The following is a 19976-nucleotide window of genomic DNA, read 5'->3' as shown; positions in this document are numbered from 1 at the left end:
GAGGTGGCACCTTTTGCTTTTCCTGTTTTGGCGCCCAGCTGCAGGGCCTGGTCCCTGATCCACACCAAGCACTCTTGAAGGATATGGCATAAATGATGTCATATTCTCCATCTGCTTCAGAGGGGGCATGCTGGCTGGCTGCTGTCAGGTTTCACTGCCAGCAATTCACTAATCGCCTTCAACCTGAGGTCTCCAGGGTGCTGTGGGTGAGACTAAGTCATTCACACCTGGGAGAGGCCCGCAGAGAACTCTGCAGGTCCCTCCAGGATGGAGCTGCGTCTCAGCGGGGGACTCCCCAGCCTTGCCTGCCCCACTGCGGCATGAGCCCTCTCTCTGCGAGTGGGCACTGCCGCCTGTGGGACTGCTTTGCTCAGCCATGGGGCTACTTCGGCTTTGGGTCGTCTCCTGCCTCGCTGCCCCAAGCTCAGTGTCTTACCAGGCTGGCAGCTGGGGCCACAGCCCCAGGAGCGGAGGATGTCTGGGCAAAGTGGGTGCTGTCTGTGTGAGCGCCCTTGGAGACGTCTGCCTGCCCACCTGCCCTGCCCACATGCCCACTGTGCCTGGGACTTTTGTCTTTCAGAGGAGAACCATGGCTCCCTTTGACATGTGGTATCTTATTGCTTTTACACTGTCCTGATTTTCTTTCATGCCCAGGGCCGCCCCCCCATGCCAGTTGGCACAGTTCACATCCCCTTGCCCCTGATTCCACATCAATCACCTTAGTTGCAAAGACCCGACGGGGTAGGGTGAGTGTGAGCAGAGCAGTGAAATTCCCAGGGGGAGATGGCATCCGTGAAGCGGCCCTGGAGCAGCTCTGACTCTGGTGAGTCACTCCCTGCACCTGGTTGCGCCAGGGCAGAGAGGTGGCAGGTCCCGTCGGGTTGGGGCCGTGCTCATTCATGTCCTCCTGGAACATCCAGCTGGCTGCAGGAGCCATCTGAAGAATGGTCAGCTTACCAACAATCGTCTGAAAGCGCATTGCACAGTCTCGCAGACCCAGCAGGAGAGAGTCCACTCGACTTGCCTCCTACCACCCTCAGACACAGTTTTGAGTCCTGAGGAAGCGGGTGACCTGGACACACTTGCCTGAGGGTTCTCATATGTGAGACTTGGCATTTCTAAGGTATTTGCAATTATTCAATTGTTCATTTAAGAACACTGGGAAACATCGCTGAAGGCTCCCTCTGCCAGAAACCATGCTGTGCACTGGGTGCCCGGTGTCCACAGGGTTGGCTTCTGTCCCGACAGGACCTGGCAGAAATCCACCCCATCACCAGGGAGATGAAGCTCGTGTGTCTGGAAACTTCAGACTCCTCTGGGGCACTGTTCTTGAGCATCTTAGTAGCTCTAATCCTTCTCCATACTAGATATTTAAGAGAAAGACATGCATGAAGAAAGGAAAGAATAAAATGAAAGAAAGAAGGACTGAGGGAGGGGACTGAGTCAGTTGTCCAGGACTCAGGTGCTGGGCATTATAAAACCCGTTTTTAATGTAAAATAGCTCGTCATCTTAAACCCAGCACCCGGCAAGATCTGGCTGTCGGTAAGAATATTGGGAAGCCTGAGGCCCTCTGACCCCAGAGCAGGAAGGAAGCTGGTCAGGGAAGGCTCCCTGCCACACAGTGCTGGCCTCCAGTGCTTCCCTCCGTGGCTGGAGGTCTGTCCAGCACAGCACTCTTGTCTGGGGACCTTGTTCTTCACCTTGTGTTAGGGTAAATTGTGTCTCCCCCAGAAAGAAAATAGGTTCTGGTCCTAACCTCTGGTCTCAGAACGCCACCTTATCTCACTGGGCATCGAGGCCAGGCAGCTGCCCACACGAGGCATCTGGGCTCATCTGCTTCTGGGAGAAGAGGCAGAGCCAGCACTGGGCAGTGTAGAGCACAGAGGAGCTCCCATCAGTCCAGCCGCCCACGGAGAGCGTGCTCAGCCTGGCCTCCAGGGCGACAGTGACCTCGAGGCTCTATAGGAAGGGGAATGAGGGCAAGGGTTTGCTTGCAGGGAGCTTTTCACAGCTGCCGAAGCAGGACCTCCGACCAGCTGTGGTCTGCCCGTCACTCTCTCGGGTTGGTCAGGCCTCGTCTCCCTAGGACCCTTTCTGTGGTGGGGTGGGGAGCTTCAGCCAGCCCCAAGGTGTTTCTCCACCAGACCTTGTTCCTGGACCCCAAGGGGCTCCAAGCAAAGGAGACTCCAAGCCTTCAATCCTGCTTTCAGCCGCCCATTGGGCATCAGCGGACAAAAGGGAAGACTCAGCTCTTGCTACACATCAACCTTCCCTTTTGAGAGCATTCAGGGGCTACGACTGCTGATTGTGGTAAGCAACACCGAGGCCACACCTGTCCACACGTCCCCTGAACTAAGAACGCTGCTAGAGCTCACAAATGTGGAGCTCATTTTGAACAGGTGCTGTGAAACCCCCTTTCAAGGGTGTGAAAAACAAGGCCTGCTCTTCGGCACCTGCACTGGACTCGGGTCGGCTTCCACAATTGTGCCCTGCAGCCTCGGAGCCTGGGTGATTTTCCAGCTGCTTTACCTCCATGGATGAATTAGAATCATCCCAACTCACTCTCAGCGACGGCCAGGGGCACGTTTGGTCAAATGAGCATCATCACAGAGCTGAGCTGGGGCTGAGATAGCAGAGGCGCCGGAGCTGGAGCAGGGTGCCGCGGCGCCCCATCCGGCCTCACACCAAAGCCACCCCCTGGGTGCCGTGCCAGACTTCAAGTGTGCAGGAAGCCAGGCAGCTTGGCTGCAGCCCAGAGAAGCAGACCTGTCCCGGCCACAGGGAACAAACTCAAGACCCTGTCTAGTCCTGTTGAGGCTGGTCTTCCAAGGGAGGCTCTGGCAGTCAGGTAGTTTGTCCTCGTTCCTTCCTGACTCTTCTCCACAAAACTGGGTAATTTAAAAACAATATCAGTTCATTTCTCACAGTCCTGGAGGCTGGGAAGTCCAAGGCCTAGGTGCTGGCAGCTTCAGGTCCTGGCAAAGGCTGGATCTCTGCTTCCATGATGGCGATGGCGATGGTGATGTTGCCTCCAGAGCCAGGACCCCACAGCAGAAGAGGGAGGGAAAAGGCGGTGGGTGGCCGAGTCCCTTTCACGGAAGCCTCACCCAGTTCCTGGGCGGAGTGCTCAGGTCTGCCTGTCAACACCATCACACTGGCAAACGGGTTTCAATACTGAATCTGGGGACAGGTCCAGACCACAGCAAGCTCTTTCGGTTACCTGGATAGACTTCCTAAGCGCAGGGGGCAGGAGCGGCAAACACGGCGGAGAGGTGGAATGCGCGGTGAGCGTTGCGCCCTTGCTAGGTCTGGACTCTCACATACTCTCTCGTCTGTATAACCAACGTGATTCTGAGCGACTGTGTGCAGCCAGGATCCAGGAGCCCTCCAGTCCATCTTCCTGGACGGAAAGCTAAAAGTTGGTGCAGGTCAGGAACCTGGGCAGGAGTCCAAGCACCCTGTGCTGGTGGGGAAGGTAAACTGAGGCACACCTCAGCCTCTGCCCTGGCCAACCCCTGGCCCCCACCCAGCCTCTCCCAGCCATGTCCTCTGGCACCAACCGTATCCCCTTCACCTCTACCCCGCCTCCCAGTCACCCCCTGCCCCACCCACAGACCCTGTAGCCACGCCCCAGACAGCATCTCAGCCACCCACCCTTCCTCCAACCCAACCATACCTCTCAGCCACCTTGGCCATCTTTGTTCCTGTCCTCTGCCCTGGAAGGACCTCAGGGGCCCAAGGTGGCGAGAATGACACCTGAGCAGACTTCCAGTCCCTTCTCAGAGACAGGATGGGCACTGCTGCCCAGTTCAGGCAGACAGACCCTGTCCAGGCCATCGCCAGGCTATCTAGATGGAGCTGAAACTAGACCACACCACCTGGGGCACCTCTAGGAAGGCGTGACTCCTGGCCAGTTCCATCCCCAGATATCTAATGACCCCTGGGCTTCCAGGCACACCTGGGCCCTGAGTAGGAGCATGGCCCCCGGCCAGTGGGCAGTGCCAGGTGGTCACAGGGAAGTTGGTAGAGCTGCAGAGATCCATGCCAGCCAAGTGCATGGGTGACCATGACTTTCCAGTGTGTTCCTCTGTAGAGGTGAAGCCAGAATTTCTTTCGGTGACCTTCAACTTCAAATGCTTCAAATTTTCAAGAAAGATGTTGAGTCACGATTGTTGTTACCAATTTATAATTTTATTTATTAAAAAAATGGTAGCCTCTACCCAACAAGATGCCCCCACTCTAATCTCTGGGACCTGTAAGTGTCACTCCCCCTACCCCGGTGCTGGGCATTGATCCCAGCACCTGGAGCCTGCAGAGGGAGGGTGCCCTGCCCGTGCCATGGATCCATCTCAACAATGCCAGTTGGAGACTTCTGGCCTCCAGCCTTCAATTCAACTTCCATTGTCCAATCCCACATCGTGGCAACTTTTACAGTAGCCACAAGATACAAATACCCATGGTAAGGGCCGTGTCCCTCCTCGTGGTTCTTGTTCCCGGCCAGGCACTCCAGGGCCATGACAGCACATCTGCTTTATCCAGAGGGTTTTTAAGCCAGGCTGTGATTCTCATGACGTTAAGACCCATCGTGCAATTTCTTAAAGAATGCTTTTTTGTTTGTAAATCTCTGAGAGCAAAAAAATTTTCATGTTCTCACCACAAAGATTACTCAAGGTAGTGAATCTGAAATTGTTTTATAAACTGTATATAAAGCACTTGCAAATGCAAACTGACGCGCGGAGAGGGCAAGTGAGTCCACGGAGCATTCTGTTCTCCCATGAGTGGATGGCACATTGCAAAGATTACCATAGCGAGGCCACTCATTATCTTGCATCTCTAAAGTGTATCATTATAATCACCAACTTCAGAGCAGCAGCGTAGAAGCAAGAAGCTTTTATCTCTGAAGTAGCCGGAAAAGAAAAAAGGATTTTACAGTTCTGCATGAAAATAACAGAAGTGCGTTGGAGAAGAGATTTAGGCACATTGTATGCATGGACCTTCTGTGGCCAAAGTCATAAATAGAAACCACAGGCGTGTTCTGAAGTGGCTGTCATCCTGCCACTCTGCGGCTCGCTGGCCTTGACTAAGAGTCTTGGTCAGCTCCCCCACTAATCCTAAATTTTTCTCACTACAGATCAATTTTGTTATATCAATGGTCTTTCAGGACCGCCAAACCCTCATAATCCAGACGAACAGCTGACACGAGGTCTCTGCCCCCAGGATGTGGTTCCCTCTGGTGAAGTGGGGAGGTAGGACAGGGGCCACACAAGTCACTGGCGACGACCCGGCTCGTGGTGAGGAGTTGGACCACAGGGGTTCATCGCACGGCTGTGTTCTGAAGCTTGTCTGTTACGTATATTTTTCTGCACTAAAGTATTTTAAAGGAAGAGTGAATGGACAAAGAGAAGATTCTCATCGAGCACGTTCTTGGAAGTTCAGGAATCCCCGCAATTGCTCCTGTCAGGCTCTCCCTCTGTCTCGGGCGCTCCTGCCAGTTCAATTTATTTCCAGGACTCACAGGGGACTGAGATGGTTTGGGGGCATCATTGCCATTACATTATCATCCACCTTTCCCGGCATGCACAGAGAGGAGCGGTGATGAATTCAGTCACCCTGAGCTGCGTTTCCGTTAACATTCCATCTGCACCTGGGGTTTTCATCAGGCTGGGAGGAGCCCCTCTAGCAAGAGAACCCCAGAAAATATGGGTCACAGAACAAAGAAGATGCTTTCGTTCATGCAACAGGCAGAGGCGTGCGGTCCCCGCTGGTGGCAGTGCTGCCCAGAGAGCCCCCCAGGGGCCAGCAACCAACCTCAGCTGTCATGACCAGTGGTTTTGGGGTGCCCCAGGCTGTCTGTCCAGCCAGTAGAAAAGTCACAGTGGAATCCAGGGCAGCAGGTTTCCTCCTAGGCCAGAGATGTGGAACTCACTTATCCCTTTGTTGTGTGCTGTTATGTCCCCCAGATCCAATCCTCACCCCCCTCAATATGTGACTGCATTTGGAGATAGGGTCTTCAAAGAGGTGTTAAGTTACAATGAGGGCATCAGATGGGGCCTAGTTCAACGGGATCAGCGTCCTTTTAAGAAGGACAACCATGTGAGGACACACAGAGAAGACGACCACTTTAGAGCATCAGAGAGAAGCCTTAGGAGAAGCCAGCCTGGCAGCACCTTGATCTTGAACTTCCGGCCCCTGGCACTGTGGGAAAGAAACCTGTTGTTTAAGCTGCTCAGCCTGCTGGACTTGGTGGCCCTGCAAACTTACTGGTGCTTCTCTCTGCAGGGCTGTTCTGCTCACGGTGCAGCACAGGTCACAGCCAGCTCCACATGAGGCTGGGGAGGCCCGCTCCTCTGCTACACAGAGGAAGGCGCCGTGTTGGTGATGGACGGGACGGTCCAGCAGGGCGGTCTGGTTGGTAAGTGCCCTGCTGCATCACCGTCCATGGACTTGACTCTGGAAGAGTGAAACGTGGCTTCAGAAACTGGCTCCGTACACGAAGTGCAGTGGGAATGAGGAGCGGAAGAGCCGGAGAGTGTGCTGCCCGGCCAGCAGGCGTGGCGGGCTGTTCCTGCGGGCTGGGGGCCAGTGGGAGGTCAAGGCCTGCTGGGCGGGGCGGCCTGTGGGTGCCTGGGCACTGACTGTGTTGGCTTGGACTCTGGCTGACTCCCTGGGCCCCGTGGGTTTTCCTGGCCGCAGCCTCCAGTCTTCTTGGCCTCACCCCCTCTGGATTACTCTTTCTGCTTCCACTGAGCAGAGTTGTTGCTTGCAACCAAGACCCCTGGCTACAAAAGAGATTCGCTCATGGAAAAGGGGTACACAGCTTCTGGAGACTCTGAATGCTTGGACTTCCTTGAGGACAGCGGTGGGAACAGACGTGTGTAGCGGGGTGGGAAACTCCGGCTGGACCAGGCTTCCCTTCAGCGCGCAGTTACTTCACACCGGCTGTGTGGCCAACGCTCCTCTGCACCTTAAGTTTCAGGACGGTCACCTGGAGGGGAAGAAGGGACTGGCAGTGATTGGCATTTAGAGAGGGACAGAGCCCTGGCAGTGGGGCTAAGGATGGAGGCCGAGAGGAAGGCTGTGAGGAGTGAGAAGCCAGGGCAGAGAGGAGGGAACAGGGGAGCACATTCTCAGGAGACAGGAGGTGCCAGAGAGTCGAGAAGGATCCCAGAAGACACACCAACCCGGCAGCCCAGACATGACAAATCCGGAGAAGAGGAGACCCGGCTGTCCATCCTTACGTGACCAAGCGACCTGAGCCACCTGCAGGGGTTCAGGCCACATTGGACATCAGCTCTCCCATATAGGTGAATGTCTGCTGTCACCGAAAGGCAAGGCACTTACAACATATTCAAGGTCACAGGGCTGCCACTTCTCAGTCCTGTGAGCAGGGGCAGAGTACAGAGGCCAGGAAGCAGCCGCTCCGCCGGGCGTCCAGCAGGGCTAGCCGCAGGGGTGGGCCCAGACCCAGCCCGATTCTCACCGCAGGCTTCCTCCAAGGCGCCCCATGCAGGGCCAGCGCCACGGCTCATGATGTGATCCTGACCGGTGGGCATCTGGTAGGAGGGAGGGAACAGGCCCTTCTTGAGAGTTGTGGGCAGAAGACACAGATCCACGAGAGACGGAGGAGAACAGTGTTTCCCACGGAGCTCTCGCCTCCTCCGGCCTGGCTCCTGCCTCCATGCGCCCCTGGCTGCAGAGCTTACACTGAGCTGTCGTCTGAGGGAGGCTGGAGTGTGTCCGCCCCCACAGATTCCTGTCTGTTCCAGTCTGCCCGTTCTTTTTTTTTTTTCAATTTTAAATATCATTTATTTTACTTTTACAGCAATTAATCACTTGACAGCCTTTGAAGTAAAATATGAACATTTTCCATTAAAACAGTGAGCTCCTGCAGGACTTAGGGCTCAGTGAGACCTGCAGCATCTATGTGTCTGCCCGGGCAACTGCCTGGGGCTGCTGCTGGTGAGGTGGGTGTGCTCCCAGGAGACCTCCAAGTGGCATTGAACAGTGCCATGTCCAAGGCAGCCCTTGAAGGCTGAAGCGTCAGGGAATGTCACCTCAAGTCCTGACCAGAAGCTCAGGAAGGCAGGGAGCCCCTGGCGAGGGCGGCAGTGTGGGCTGGGCTTTGACCCCTCCCCGCCCTGCACCACCTCCTCGACCGTCTTCAGGCAGCAAGTCCAGAGGTCCCAGGTGTCTCTCTCCTGTCACCCACCTCCATTCCCCCAGGACGCTCCCAAGATCCTTCCGTGAAGTGGAGGCTGCAGAGACCGAGAGTCTGCCCATTCTTGAAGCCTGGTGGCATGCCTTCTTCTTTGGCCAGTTGTGATCACTAATAGTGGCCAATGAGCTGTCAGGAGACAGTTCCCCACGGGTCTCTTGAGCATTTGCACATCCCGAGAGCAGACACTCTGTCCCCGAGTATCTCACCAGGGGTGCATGGATACAGAACAGTCTCCAGAGGGCGGTAGCAGCCCCCGAGTTTGAGCGTTCAGTCCCATAACAGCCCGCTGCAAAGGCAGGTGTCCTGTGGGGACCGGGCTCAGGGAAGGAGATAGGAAAGAAGCCCATCCTGACTGCTGCTGTTGCTGTGAGTGACAGGCTAACCTTGCCTCAGACCCAGGACTCTCGTGGCTTCTGCCTGTGCCCACAGACTCCAGCAGCCTAACTGGGTAGCTTGCAAACAGAGCTTGCAAGCTTTCACCATCTTTGACACAGTTTTTATTTTATTTTAATATACATAAAAGACAGTATAAGCAAGAATTATAATCTAATTAAAGGGGCAAGAGTCTCATATGGTTCCTTAAAATGGAATCTTGTCCCGGGCTGCCTCCCTCTCCCTACTCCTATCCATTGCAACAGTGAGCCAACAAAGACATGGAGACAAGCTCTTGTGGCTGTGTCCAAAGTCTGAGCTGTGAGCACAGGTGCCTGCCATCTCCCTGAGCCCCCTGCTGCCCCAGCGCACCATAGCCGAGAAGACCAGTGCAGTGGTGTGAGGACAGTGGTGTGGGAGCTCCCCACCCTGTATTCCCAGCACAGCCCTCCACCGTGGGGTGTTTTCCCTCCTGCCTTCCTTCCTCTCTCTCTCTCTCTCCCTCTCTCTCTCTCTCTCTCCAGGGTGGGGGATGAACCCTGGGGAGGCAAGCACTCTACTGCTGAATCACACCCCAACCTGTACGCCTGGTATTCTTGTCCCCACTCTGCAGGTAGAGAGAGCTGGGCCAGGTCACAGGCCCATGGCTGGGGAAGAGCACAGCTGGAGTAGGCGCAGGTGCCAGATGGAAACTCGACACGGTCCATGTTCATGGACACAGCCCAGGTGCTGGGGGAGGATGGACCTAGCCGCCCACTGCTCCTGGTTCTGCAGAGATGCAGCACCTTTTGGACAAGGCAGAGCTAGTACGTGGCCTTGGGGCACCTGGTTCCTGTTTGTTTGTGGCGGCACAGGTGTAGACAAGGGCCTGGGGCAGCAGAAGGCCAGCCTGTTGTTTCTCACGTCCTTCAGGGCACAGGGCTGCCTTTGGACACGTGTGTGGCTCCCAGGGTGAGGGCGCTAGGGCTGCACCTGCCAGTGGCTGGGGGCACAACCCAGGTGGGCTCTTGAGCAGATAGGGCATGGGTGGATCACCGGAGGGACCCGCCTGGGACGGATGGGCCCACAAAGCCTTTGCTGGAACCTCCCACCTGAAGCGTCCAGCTCCTCGTTTGCATCTTCTTTCCCTCTACTCCAGGCTACTTCTTTTCTTGCCCTTCCTGTGCCCCCTCAGTGACTGTCCAGGACCTCCCCTTTGGTAGCTCAGAAAGTCACTTTACGTGAAAATCGTCACTGAAGATGTAAGTGGTTAAGACGAGGTCACACTGGAATAGAAGGCTCTTGACACAAGGTGCTGGTGACCTCGCAGGGAGAGAAGAGACACAGCCAAGGGAAGGCCTGCAGAGACCCTGGCATAGCAGGGCGGGCCCCTTGGTGATGCAGTTGGAGACGAGAGTGACGTGACTGAGCCCACGAATGCCTGGGATGGCCAGCACCATCAGAAGCTGGGAGAGAATGTTCTAGATCATCCCTCTGAGGCCACAAGAAAAACCAACCTGCTAGCACCTCAGTCCTGCACTTTGGCCTCCTGAACTGGGAGGATACACTCCTGCTTTGTATGGCAGCTCCAGGAAACTAATACCTTTCTGTTCTTTTTTCCTTTTCAGTCCCTTCTGTCATTGTCTCTTCTCCCTTTCTCGTGCGATTTCCCTTCCTCTCCAAGAAGTATGTTCCCGTCCCCAATCAAGAGAGTGTCATGGCGGGTGCAGTGCCTCGCTTTGGGGTTCCTCTGGGCGCCCAGTGACTGGGAATAAGAGCAGCCCAGCCTGGGAGCTCTCTTGGGGCAGTCAGGGCAGCTCCCGCCTCCGGAGGGCTGGCGGGGAAGGGACGGTGGAGGAACTCCGGCTCTCTGTCACACGTCTACAGTGCTTTCTTCACCTGGTTCAGTTTTAAGTCACGTGCAGCTGGGGCTGGGAGCAAGGCCTTTGCCTCTGCGCATGGATCTTTCTGCATGGTGAGGCTCAGATGGAAGTAGAACAAGGGAACTGTAGTGTCACCCCCGCCTCCCCGGATGCAGGGGACACGAGGCAGCAGACCCTGCTGCCCCACAGCACGAGGCGTGCACATTGAGAGCAGAGGCCAGGCGGGTGGCTCCAGTGGCTTTTAATTCCTCAAGAAAAACAAGTCCTCTCTGGAGGTGGAGACCTGGCATGAGTCTCCAGGACCTCACTTCCCATGGGAGCTGCTGGATCCAGCCCTAATTCCCCCCGAGCATGGCCAGCAGCCGCCCATCCCCTCGGAGAGACCAAGTAGGGTGAGGTGGTGGTAGCACCCTGGCCCACACCCACTAGATGCCATAACCCTCAACCAAAACTGTCTCTGGACACCACCCAGCGGCCTGGGCGAAGTCACAGGGACAAGGGACGAGAGGCGGGCCCAGCTTGCCGCCTGTCTCTTTTGCTTGGCACACAGCAGGCGCTCAACCAGACATAGCCAGGGCCTTTGTGTGAGCCTCCCTGCCTCCCCCAGTCCCCTGAAACGACCAGGCAGCCTCCTCTGCCCACCAATCCAGGGCCTCCTCACTCAGCATTCCAGAAAGACCCGCCTGTCGGCCTGTGCCTGCCTCCCGCCTCACAGTGAGGAGACGACAACCGCGGGCCACCTGGGAACACCAGCTTGGTATGACACCTGGGAACAGCACTGTTGCCCCAAGGGGACTGCAGAGGTGACGGGCGGCTGGCTGACCTGGGGGGTTGCTGTGGTCTTTAATTTGTATTTTTTAGGTCAACAGATAACGTCATGTTTTAATCCTTTTAAAAATGTCCCCCAAAACATTTTCTGCCAGAGACGTCCTCCTGACTGGGGACTTCGGGCAGCCGTATTCTGTCACGTTTCCCTGTGACAATCTGTGCCAGGCTGGTATGAGGCTGCCCTCCCCCTCTCCATCCCACCACTCTCCCCTCTCAACCCAAGCATGGCCCCAGCAGCCAGCTGCTCACTGGGCGGGGCTGGGATAAGACCTGGACCAGCACTTTTGGGGGGAGTGCCCCCCAGGCTCTGCGGCCAGGAGGGGAAGCCACCACTGGTTTCCTGTCCCTGATTTCCAGTAAACGGCACCAGCGCCCCCTGGTGGCCACCAGGGCCCTCTCGTCCCTCAGCCCACCCACCGCTCCCATCTCCCCAAAGATGCCCTGCCTTTATCTTTAGGGATAGAGATTCTTAAAGCCTGATTCTCAGTGGGAATTTTGATGCTGGTAAAGTTATACATGGTCTGTTCTCTTTCTGTAAACTGAGTAAAAACTGGACAAGCCAGTGGGCAATTTCCTCTAAGGCCTGAGTGCTGGGTCCTGAGGATGGACTTCCGGAGTGCTGGAAAGAAAGCTTGAGAAAGAGATGGCGCTGTGACCCAAATGCCCCCCCAGCAGGTCATATTAGCATGAATAGAGACAGCTCCCTGCCCCTCTCCAGCGCCCTCACGACCCACTGCTCCTCCAGCCCTGGCTCGATCGCCCACTTTGGCAGCGCCCTCCTGGTGTCCAGGGAGCCTGCCCCTGCCACCTTGGGTCCTTAGGAAAGATGTTCTTGCTTCTGCCCCAAGTGGAGAGGCTTTGCTGGAGGAGCCGAGGCGCTGGGCCCTGGGCTGGGTGGCCCTGAGGCATGGGGAAAGGGCTCTGGCCGGAGGGCACCCCGGCCTGCTCGAAGCTCACTGCCATCCCCGCTGCCTGACCTGGCGCGGATCGGGAGCTCCCATCAGCTCCCAGCGGCGGCAGCCTGCTGTCAAAACCTCGGGGCAGAGAAGATACTTACACACGATAATTTGAAGCCATCCAGGTAGGAAGCTGTGCCCTTGGGGCCCAGGTAAAAATTACAACAGCTGCTGCTGCCCTGCCAGAATGGATTTGTAAATGAGTCACTTCCGTAGCAAGCGCAGGAGTGCAGGAAAAGGCACTTTCTGTTTCCATTCATGGGGTAAACAGCTGGAAAATAATATGGGCAAGGCGAGGAGAAGGCCCGGCCCCCCATGCGAGGGCAGGCGGGTCACGCCTCTGTGCCGCGTGAAGCCTGCCAATTCCGACTGGTCCACTGCTGTGTGGCTCCAGCTTTGCCCTTTGTAGCCAAGGACAGAGCAGTGAGCCAGAGGAGCACCACAAAGTCAGCCACGCCCCAGCCAGCCCCGGACCTGCTGGGCAGGAAAGCACGCCAGGAAAAGGACAAGTGTCCCCAGGTGCTGCCTACGGGCCATGGCCACAGAGGCTGACCCCGGCCAGACTGCCGCTGCACACTTCGCCACAGGCATGACCAGGTAGAGGAAGGATGAGGGCCTAGAAGAGACCCCAAGGCCCACAGTGGGATTCTGGCGAAGCAAGCCTGTGTGGGCAGCCCCACCAGGTCCCAAACCCCAGCTGGCTTGTGCCAAATCAAGACAGAGCTCAGTGAGGAAGACGAGAGAAGGTTCTCCAGGGGTGACAGGGGCATCTCTCCACCCAAAACACTGTCCCTGCCAGCCCCACCGGAGTGACCAAGGCTCCCCACCCTCCCCCCGTAGGGTCAAGGTGCCGAGAGCCCACCAATCTTGCTGTCTGGGTGGGGCACGCCAGCCTGGCTCTCCCGGCTGCTGACGCTCACCCCAGGGACATTGGGTAGTGTCTGGAGCTGGTCCTGAAGTACCCTGGGGATGTCTGGTGGGCAGAGGTCAGGGACACTGAGCATCCTCCAACAACACGTGGGACAGTCCCCAACACAGCCTGGCCCACGGTGTCACTAGGGCAGGGTGAGGGACCTGCTCCCACCTCTGTTTTGGAGCCTGGAGCTCAATCCATGATCACCAAGTTCTGTGTATCCATCTTTAAAAATACGTTCAAGTGTGCGACGACATCATATTTGTTTCATATTGTCAAAATGCGCGTAACTTAAAGTTACGTTTCATCAACTTACAGTGCGACGTGCCTGTTCCCTGCCAGCGTCCCTGCCCTGGCTCCGCCGCACTCCCAGGGCTGTGGCTTCTCAGGTCTCCTTCGTACCTAAAGACAGCGCATACCTGTGCCCCCCAAAGTTGATGTTGAGGGCCTACTCCAGGACCTTCAAAGGTGGCCTTATTTGGAGATGGTATCACTACCGCGTAACTTGGGTCCCTGAGGAGGTGGGCCCCAAGTCCCATGTGAGGGCGCTCTGTGAAAAGGGGAAATGCAGACCCACCAAGCACATGGGGAGAGGCCGTTAAGCGTCTGGGTGACCCTGCACAGCCAGGGAGCCACATGGAGAGGTCACAGTCAGTCCTTGCCTAGTGTGCTCAGAGGCAGTAGCGCCAGCTGACAGCAGCATGAGACAAGAAATTTGTGGTGTTTGTTACCACTGCCCAGGAAAGGCACGGGCCACCCTCAGTTGGAGGTTCATTGCACACCCCGAAGGCTTGGGCCTCAGCTTTGCCAGGCTGCTTCATCCACGGGAGGCTGTGGTCGCAGTGTGGAAGAAGACGGGGCAGGTGACCTCAGCGGGAAGGGCCGGCAGGCCTGAGCGGGGTCTGTGAACCAGGGAGCGGCAAAGGTCTAAGCAGGGACCCTGGGCTGGCAGCACAGCCTGGCCTGGGCTCCTCAGGGTCCACACAGCCTCAGACCCTGGGTCCAGCCCTGTGGCACCTCCCTGCCGCTCACCACTGCCTGGCCTGTGTGGGTGGACAGGAGGCGGGGACTCTCAGAGGCAGGCTTGTGCACACTGCCAACTCTCTGGTCCCGGCTAGCAGGCTGGGGCCGCTGCCTGAGGCACTCTGGCTGTGGAGGAGACTGCTCTTTGTCCCTGGTACCACCCTCACCCTTAGAACCTTCTGGAACACCAGGCTGCTCTGAGAAGGACCACACTCCCTAGCTCCTGGCAGCTAAGGGGCCTGTTGATTAGCTGACCCCAGGACACCCAAGGACTCCTGCATCCTGTGTTCATGAGGCAGTGGCCTGGGTCGGTGCGTTCTGCCCTGTGTGTGGGACACAGACACCCAGAGACCCTGCCAGGTGGCTCAGGGTGAGGGTACCTTGCGTCCCTGGGCAGCAAGAAAAGCAAGGACACCTACACCCCTTGTTAAATGGATAACAGTAATGCAGGGTCACCAGGCGTCACCGTTGGGAGAGGGAGGCCCGACTACGACCCCATTCGATCTTCACAAACGCCCAGGAAACGGCTGTATGGTCATCCCCAGGTCTCGGGTGAGGACCTGAGGCTCAGAGAAACCAGGGCTGCTCTTCTGGAAAGTGGCAGATGTCAGATTCAACTCTGGGTCCACTGTTCTCACTGTGTCCTCCTGGTCACCTAGCGGGGAACTCCTCCAACACTCCAGGAGGAGAGGGGCCAGCCAGGGTGAAGACCCCGACTAGTGAGGCTTCCCCGGACAGAGCGCATGTGTTCGAGGCCTCCTGTGCACAGGTGTGTGCAAGCGTGTACAGGGCCTAGTGGCTCTTTCTCACCGGGCACCCGGGATGAGTTTCCAGCCCGGCACAAAGGCAGCCAGCCATTGTGTCTATGTTAAGTGGGTCTGAAGTGCAGATTGGAGCAGGTGTGACATTATCATTTAATTTGTCCCTGTGCCGCATTTTGGGGCCTCGGGAGGAACTGGTTGAAACGCTCAGGGCACCGATGGCTTCGTTTTCTGCAGTTTACAGCAATGAAACCCGCGGAACTGCCCCCCGCAAGCACGTCAGTGCCATTGATATAGCAGACGAGTCGGCAGGGAACGCCACCTGCGGGGCTTTGCTCCTGGACGCAGGTCTGTTGCAAGGGGTCTGTGCAAGGACAAAGTGCCAGCATCATTTTGTCTAGGCAAAGGCCATTTTGCCCAGAGAGGCTCAAAAGACGTCCAGGTGCAAAGCCAGGTCCTCAACTTTGGAAATCATCAGGAGGCTGATGGCAAGTTGGTTCCCTGGGACTTGCCCACCATGGGTCCACCTGTCTTCCCAGCTCTGGACCAGGGGGACCTGAGGCTGCACCTCTTGTCCTGACCAAACCATGTCATCAATGTGACCTCACCACTGCCTTCAGGAACCACGGGGCCAAGCCTGTGGAGCCCAGCGGGTGGGATCTCCATCCCAGGGCTGGTTGTGCCACCTCCCAAGGGAAGGGAAAGACAGATGTCTTGAATTGGGGGCAGCTGTTGGGGTGGGACCCTCAGGGAATGGCCGCTAGGACGCCCTCTGGGGTTCCTCGTCTGGGATCACACGCCAGCATTTTAGGTGAGAGGCAGCCCCACATGGTGCTAGAAAGAGTGATCTTGTCAAATATTTCAGATTGCCGCATGAGGCGATGTTTGAAAGAACCATGTGACAAAGAGAAGCACACATTTTTAAAATTCATTCCTTCTACATAATCATTCCGCAAGGCCTTTACCGTGGCTCAGCTCGAAGGACAGCCAATCAGTGGGTCTTCCTGGTGGCCCGTTACCCTGGTGCTCTGGGCCCCGGGACCACCGTCTGCAATTGCCAGCCCCAGCTGTTAGTGAGGACTGACACCGTCTGACTGAGTGAAGGCAGGCAACTCGGGTTGAAGATCAAGAGGTCTGGCTTTGCGTCCCACTCCACTGCCAGGTTCTCTGACCAAATTAAACAGATGTTAATTGTGGCATAGGGAGGTCCGCTCAAAGCATGCACACACATGCGCACGCACACACATGCATGTAAGCACATGCACACACCCATGCTCGCACATGCACACGCACGCACACACACACACACACACACACTGTCGTTTTTGCACTCTGCTGCTGTTAGGAGTTCAAGGGTAGGACAGAAACTCCACACGCATGAGGGGCCGTTTCTGGTCTATGCTGGTCCAGGACTGTTCCCCTCACGGCCTCTCTGGGAAGGCCACGGAGAGGCGAGGCCGAGGTTCACCCACTGCACAGAGGCACAGGGCCAGGGTGGACAGACAGACGGAGGAAACACCAGGGAACACCCCAGACAGCCCCGGCCAGCTCCACCCACCCGTCCCGATGGGCTGCTCCAACACCAAAGCCGTCCCCAGCAAGCCCCGCCCCAGGTCGGCCCACGCTGGACGCCGACGGAGGCAGGAATAGGAGCTAGACATTCGCTGATGCGCTAGGGGGTCCCCAGGCGAACCCTGAATGCAGCCCAGCTTGCACTGGTCCCTCACGTAAATGGCGAGGCTGGCAGTGACGGAGGCATGCCCACGGTGTGGTGGCCCACCATCAGCCCACGGGACGGGCCAGGAAGTAGCCATAACCCCGCCGCTTCAGGGAGACAGGAAGGTGTCTCTCTGAGTGGCTGTGCTCCCCAACACAGCCACCGTAAAGTCTGCATGGGGTCAAGGAGCCCCCACGGACCACAGGATGGCCGGGGAGGAGAAGCCGGGCCTCCCACATGGCCCCCTGCCTGAAGGGCTGCGGCCGGCGGGCCTGGGGTGGGGGCAGCCATCCCCTCCGTGTGATGCAGTGGCCCTGAGGGACAAAGGCATCGTGGAGTAGACGCCTGCTGAACAAGAGCAGCAGAGGCGGCTGAGCTGCGAGAAGGCCCCCCGTGCTGGCCGACTCTCCCGCATGGGAGGCCGCGGGGCCGTGGGGTTCCACAGGTGAGGCGGCCACAGCCCTCTCCTCAACTGCCAGGTCGCGGGGTTCTCCAGAGGGCAAGCCAAGGGGCGCGTGTGTGTGTAGGTGAGAGTGTGAGTGTTGGGGTGTATGAGTGTAAGAGAGTGTGAGAGTGTGTGTGTGTCTGAGTGTGTAGGTGAGAGCGTGTGTGTGTGAGAGAATATGTGTGTGAGAGTGTGTCTGAGTGTGTGTGTTGAGAGAGAGAGAATGTGTGTGTGAGAGTGTGTGTGTGTATGAGTGTGTGGGTGAGAGCATGTGTGTGTGTGAGAGAGTGTGTGTGTGAGAGTGTGTCTGAGTGTGTGGGTGTCTGAGTGTGGGGGTGAGTGTGGGGGTGTATGAGTGTAAGAGTGTGTGAGAGACAGTTGTGAGTGTGTCGGGAGTGTATGTGTGTGAGAGTGTGTCTGAGTGTGTGTGTTGAGAGAGAATGTGTGTGTGAGAGTGTGTCTGAGTGTGCGTGGGAGAGTGTGTGAGTGTGGAGTGGCACCTAGACTGAGGGAGGGAGAGGCCTACTTCCAGGACCTGCCCACTGGCCACGGGCTGGAGCCTGCGTCCAGGGAGGGGCAGCGGCAGGGGAGGCCCACCTTTTCCGGAAGCTGTCTCGTCCTCGAGGCCTCCTGCTGGCCCTGTGAGGTCCCCTGCTTCACTCCAAGGCCGCTTACTGACTGCAGACGGTCACCACGTCTACAGAGGACCTCAGGGCCGCGTTCGGGCTGTTGATACGGGAGCAGCCTCGCCTGCTGCCGGGCGGGCAGGCCTTCCTCACACCTCACACTTTGATTTCAATGGTTCAGGAAACCAGAGAGTTCTTCTAAAACCAGTGCCTCCCATGGGCAGATGGTCCCATCCAGCCAGGGGAGGGGGCAGAAGCTGACCCCGGGCAAAACAACCTTGGCTCGGAGGGTCAGGAAACAGATGCCCGAGTGGCCGGCACGCGTGCTTGCTTTCCCTACATCAGCCTTGTGGGGGGCTCTGACCCCCGCCACGCACCCCTGATTCTCTCTCCCCTTCCTGCTCCAGGTTCCTCGGCATTCAGTTCATGCTCAGCCTGGAGAGATCCATGTCCCCTCAAGTGCAGCCCCCTCCCCTCCAGAACCCAGGCCCCAGGACCTGGTCTTGCCCATCAGTGTCTGACCATGGCCTGTCTCACCTCAGGGTAGGTCCTTTGTGAGTATTTGCTAAATAACGAACGCTTATAAACAGCACATCTTGCCAACTCCCTGGCATTTGAAACTGTGACTACAGTCCATGGCGTTGACTTAAGGCAGATGGGGTGGGGGAGCCCCTGAGCCCCTGCCCACAAAGAGTTTAAGTCAAGCAACGTGGCTGGCAAATCATTCACACATTAGTATAAACAAGCATCACCATCCTAGCCACAAATGATGTCTTAAGAGAGGAAAGACAGGCAGATTAGAACGCCAGATATCTGAGCAGGTGGGAGGAAAGAGCTCCAACAGGAAGCACCCAGGTAGAGACCCATGCGGACCCTGGGCACTGAGCACAGCATGTGTTCCATCCGCCATCACTTCCCCAGCTGGCTCACATGACCACTCTTCGGACTGTGCTCTGGGCAGACAGCTGGTCACAGGCCTGTGCTCTGGAAATGCAAGTCCATTTGCTTCTGGAGCTTTTTTCTTCCATTTTGTCATACAGAATTCTCTGCAGGGGTTCCAGAACACCAGATTCTGAGGGATCAGCAGGAAGGAGAGACCCCTGGGAAACGCCTGGTTAAGTAGACCCAGGTGGGGTTGCTCATCTCAGGTTTCTTGGAGCCTTTAGTAAGGTTTCCTGAGCATCGTGACCTCCCGGCGGAGGCCGTGGCTCCTGGCGTGCCCCGAGCCATCTCTGCCGCGGACCTTCCCGTCTTCCTGCAAGGCATGATAGTAACTTCTAGCAAGGTCAGAATTCCAAGGACCACCCTGGAGAAGCATAGCCTGCAGCTCAAGCTAACGGGAAGGTTCTCTGGAGCTCTTGGTCAGCAGCTCGCTTCTGGTGGGGGCAATTAGACCAGGGAGATGAGTCACTGCTCTAAAGGGCCATTGGGATCATTGTGACAAGGCCTGAGAGACACGAAAGAAATGGACAAATGCCCCTCTGCTCCCAGCACCTGCCTGCCCTCTAAAGGAAGGAGAAGACAGGGAGGAAGGGCAGGAGGGCAGAGCCAGGAAGGCACAGGCCCGGCTCTGCCTGGTCCTCCTGACCACAGGCTTCTTGCTCCTCCCCTGGAGCCCAGGGCAGCCCTGCTGTGGGGACCGGCCAGAAGGTGCTGTGCGGTCTCTCCCGACTCAGGGCTGAACTGCCGCCCCGCGAATGGCGACCCCGTTCCTCCACACATGCCGGACAGATGTGCAGCCAGACCCGCAGCCCCACAGGGAGTCTGACGCGCTCTAAGCTGTTCCCTCCTCCAAGGTCACCTGTCCAACTCTCCCCAGCCCGGAGCAAACACAGGCAGCCGTGTGCCGCGGGCAGATGGTGAGCAATGTCATGTCCTCCGGGCACAGACGGGTGTGCAGGACCCCCGTGGTCTCTGCACCGTGGGTATGTAGCCCTCCGCGACGTGCTGACACTCACCAGCGAGCGGAGCTTTGCAGATAAAGAGAAGCCACCCGGCGTCTTCAGCCCCAGCCCTGCCCCAGCCCCGAGGAGAGGCGGAGCTCTGGCTGTCATCTTCAGCCCGTGGCACCTGCACCACCTGTGACCCTGTGACGCTGGGGGACTCGGCAGGCGACCCACACCACCGCCCAGCAGCCTTGCCGCACGGGTCTCGCCTGTCTACGACCTCCTGCAGACTGTGTCCAGGCACCTCGTAACACCTTCCTGGCTGGGCAGTGCCCTTCTGGTGGGCTCTTAGGGCACTGGTAGCAGGA

The sequence above is a fragment of the Sciurus carolinensis genome, chromosome 8 (genome assembly GCF_902686445.1).
Source record: "Sciurus carolinensis chromosome 8, mSciCar1.2, whole genome shotgun sequence".
NCBI lineage: Eukaryota > Metazoa > Chordata > Mammalia > Rodentia > Sciuridae > Sciurus > Sciurus carolinensis.
The sequence above is the reverse complement of the archived record's forward strand: the minus strand, read 5'-3'. Positions refer to the sequence as shown.